This window comes from Priapulus caudatus, unplaced genomic scaffold (genome assembly GCF_000485595.1).
Source record: "Priapulus caudatus unplaced genomic scaffold, Priapulus_caudatus-5.0.1 Scaffold1097, whole genome shotgun sequence".
Taxonomy (NCBI): domain Eukaryota; kingdom Metazoa; phylum Priapulida; class Priapulimorpha; order Priapulimorphida; family Priapulidae; genus Priapulus; species Priapulus caudatus.
Genome location: NW_014578158.1, coordinates 65313 through 69677, shown reverse-complemented (window position 1 = coordinate 69677; position 4365 = coordinate 65313). Strand labels below are relative to the sequence as shown.

The following is a 4365-nucleotide window of genomic DNA, read 5'->3' as shown; positions in this document are numbered from 1 at the left end:
GGATACGAGACCGATTGCAAGCCGTAAAGGTGAACTATATTTCATATTCGAAGGCGTTCGTTAAGAATTTCCTGTGAGATTATATGAGGTTTATTTACTCGTAGTACCATGGAATTACGTTAATAAAAATTGATTTTTAAAATAGAATCATAAGAACTTGCGTCGGTTGGCAAATAATTAATTAGAAATAGACACTTTGTACTATTTTACTATCGCAAGGCTGAATAATCGAATGGCGTGATGCGGTAGCACTGACTCACTGAGGAAAATGACAATATTATGATCAGAAAGGTTCGTATTTTTTCATTCGTGAGCTGCATGTAGTTTAAAAAAGGCTTTACGCATCTAAAATTTTTATTGCTATTGAGAGGTTAAATGCCTATACATTGCCATTGTGTTTGCTATATAAGAATTTTAATATAAAAGTGATGCATTTGAGCGTTCTAATTAGTAGTTAAATTACGACTAGGCCCAAGGGCAAGGGCTAGGCCTATTCCGATTTTATTTCCCCTTGACATTGTAAGCTAGTTTGATTTATTGTCTGTCACTGCAGTCTTAGTGCAGTAAAGGTCACGTTCAATAACTGATTAAAACTGTACGAGCCTGGCATTTGATTTATGTAATCACAATGTCATTATCTAACAATAACATTACTGTCATTAGTCATTAGTCATTCAGGGCCCTAGCTAGGATTTTTTTTCCTGTAGCCAAACAATTAGCCAGAATCAATTTTCATTAGCCAATTTGGATTCCTGTTAGCCACATCTGTAGCCTAACATTTTCTGAACACAAAAAGCCAATAAATAATTTTTCTTTTCTTTATTTTTTCACAAACTTTTATATGCATGAAGTGCAAAACTACACTTATTTAATGCAAACAAACTATTATTCACCACCTGTCTATGACTGAGACACTAACACTATGATTCACCACCATGACTCTGACTGACTGACAGAGACATTCAAATTGTCTGAATTTTTTTCTTCACTGCAGGCAGGAAAAATCTTTTTTGGCACATCACTAGACATAGCACTTTTCAAAGTCAAACATCTCTTCTTCTGGGCCTTCAATTTTGATGGTTAGAATGTCACAAACCCTTTCTGTTTTCAGATTATTTCTCAGAGCTGTTTTAACCAAATTATGTCTGCTAAAACCCCTCTCCACCTTCAAGTTCAACTGTTGTAGATGGTAGGGTCAACTAGCTTTTTACAGTACCTGACACACAATATGCACGCACGCGCACGCACGTACGCACGCACACGCGTGCAGTACAGTATAGACAGTACTATACACACTATAGTTATTTACAGTAATACTAATGATTTACAGAAGAGTTTTCACAGCATATGCATATACTCTACTACTTTTGTAACTTCGGGATGCTATTGAACCAGAAAAGTTAGCTGCTCATCAAAGCTGAATTTATTCCCCAGTTAGTACTTATCAGTTTTACTACTTTTCACAGTACACAAACACACACACACACACACACACACACACACACACACCTACACACACGCACACACACGCACGCGCGCACACACACGTGCACGCACAGCGGCACAGGCGTAGTAAAAATCATTTGACTTTTGCCAGCGCCATTGCCGTGCCGTGCCATGTGTGGAGACAGGCCTTTTTTAAACACCAGGGTTTCTTCTTATGAGGGAAAATTAGACAACGGTGGTAATGCCCAGTTTGGGGAAAAACGCACATGATGGATTCAAAGGCGTGCAGTAGGCACGAATGTGGATTCTGCAGGCAGACGCGAGGGAGAGAGGTAGAGAGGGTTTTGGGGGTCTCCCCCAGCAAAATTTAAAACATTTGAATGTCTTAGACTGCATTTGATGCACCCCGAAAATAAAATTTCACCCTTTAGTTTAAATCTTACTCTGTTAGCAGACCTACTAAGTCTCACGCTGCACATTTCGCGGGAGACTCACGCATCTGGACCCATTCTCCCGCGCTCCCGCATGCCCTACGCATTCTCACGCATGCATGCCAAAAAAAAATGAAAAAAGCAGCCCGCGACACCCCTGTTACCCACGTCAGTGGCTGTGACGAAGCCAGAGAAGTATAGAGAACAATAGCGGCGCGAGGCTCGCTTTGCCCTTGAAATGCCACAGCTCTGCCATGTACCGTTAGTTTTGCACCCCGCCCCCCTTACCATCGCTCAGTTTAAAGTGTGTTTCTATGCATTTTGTATCTGGCACTGTCTACCGGTGAAATGGAATCAGCCTATCCGACAGCCGTCTGCAAGTGTCCGCGTAGCCTTGCCGTCGAGTAGTATCGTGTCTCTAATGAAGATAACTACGTGGAGAGAATGGCGTTCCAATTGCCATTGCCATCCAAGAAAACCCAACTTTTGACAGAAACTTCAGGAAACGAATATACGACAGATGTGGCCCTGTACTTTGTGAAGCGTCCAAAACTCAGCTGTAATCATGGCTATTGGCATGGTATGCAGACAGACTTTCAAAGTGGGGCACGGAGGACCGAGTGACTGCCAGAGGCATAATTATAGTCCTCTCAACAGTCATAAGTGTAGTGCGGGGCGTGGAATCTACACTCAAGTATCGTCTAAAGCTTTCCTTTGCAGCAGATAGAGATTGTCTGTCTTGACGCAGAATGAGAATTTACGGTATTATTTAATTGAACACAATGTGCCTTTGAGGGCGGCAGACCCATCAGAATGACATCTTGCAAGAAAATGTTCCAAGACTCGACAAAATCACCAAAAAGTATATGGGTTCAAACATACAAAAAGCACTTGAAATTGTGAGAAATTGCATTCTTACCTGTGTTTTAACTACATGTATTATTACTGATAGTAACCTACAAGCCCTGTCCTACACTAGCAAACTTTAGTTTGCAAACTCGAGCAATACTCGGAGTTTGGCCCAGAAAGTTCTTCCAAAAGTTTGGCCAGTGTATGACCCCCGTTAAAATCGTTTGGCAAAACTAGTTTGGCAGAAGTTGCAGAAGTTTAGGCCATGCAGCCTTCTTGACAAACTAGTTTGCTCCGAGCTTGTGCTGAGGTTTGGAATAATAACAGCCACCATCAAATGACATTGTTTTTATCCCATGTGATCCTGCAGATGAATCAATACATTGGACATTGAAACATTGAGTATTCACAGTCAGTACCGATGTAGTGTAAGTGTACGGTCAGTACCATTAGTCGTAACAGGCACCAGACAAACCTTCTTCCAAACGTTGGCAAACTCGGAGTTCTGCTTCGAGTTTGCAAAAAGTTTTGCATAGTGTAGACAGGCTAAGCTGTGTACGGCTCTCTGAAGCTCAGAAATGTTTTGAATCCTAAACTTGTGGGGTTGAGGTCTAGGGATGCAGATAGCTAGGGCCCTGTCGCTACCGTGGGGTGGGGGCAGTGGGTGCACGCGCCAAATGTCGCCCAATGGCGAACAAATTAGTAGTCTGCGGCGATTGCAAGGTCTTATTTTGGCGACAAAAGTGACAACGTAATTTTTACCATATATAAACATGACCCAGGGCAAACATCGATCCTATTTGAATTGTCGAAAGCAACGCAACATTTGCTTTTGCGTGCCGCACAACTCCTGTGTCATTCCCGATTGCACTGTTTATGCTTCCGATTGCCGGGAAAGGGTTTTTGTCCGCTCCTCCGTAATAGAGTTATACCAGCAGCGCGTGCCCCCCTACATATACCAGGCATAACCACACCCCCACTGCAGGGGCGTAGCCAGGATTTTCAAAAGTTGTATGCAGACTATCTGAGACGAAGCGCACATCGGTTTGCGGCGGAGCGCACCGAAGAAAGATTTTGGTTTTACAAACCCCCAGATGGCCGGACCAACGCGCCCCTTCCGGTCCGCGAGTGTTCATTCTGATCCCTGGCCTCCTTGCTAACTTGAACAGAACTCATTCAATATCATCTTTTAAGATCGCCCAAAAAAACCACAAACGAGTTAAAATAGTGTTAGCGAACGAGTTAAAAGTATAAAAACTGACGAAGATCGGATCCTAAGTCTTATCGCGGTAGAGTGTTGACTGAAACGCACGCGAGTATGAATGACAGCCTAGATGACAGACGAATAGGTTCCACCTAATATTAGCCATATTCTTGCCTATGTTCATTTCACATATTTTTCCCCTGCCTAGACGCCTTACACACGTCTAGCAATGCTTATGGATTTGAATTATGGGTGTTTAAATTAAAAAAAGATAACTTTGCCAAAAAAAGTGTAGCCGCGCATACATGCGCTACATAACTGGCCTACGCCCGCCTGACCTGTCAACGAATCCCAGTGCATATCGCTCCCCCCCCCCCCCTCGTACTTCAATCAATGCCGCCCAGCCAGCAAGCACGAGCCCAGCCGAGTTGCAAG

General features: G+C 43.1%; 1 protein-coding gene across 1 annotated transcript in view; it reads left to right on the top strand.

The window, feature by feature from the left end:
* Window positions 1–249: 249 nt before the first annotated feature.
* Window positions 250–4365, top strand: part of LOC106815360 (E3 ubiquitin-protein ligase MARCH4-like) — a 14862-nt gene continuing 10746 nt past the window's right edge. Inside the window, exon 1 of the mRNA XM_014819811.1 lies at window positions 250–291. The gene's annotated coding sequence lies outside the window, so the exon portion shown is untranslated. The remainder of the gene's footprint in view (window positions 292–4365) is intronic.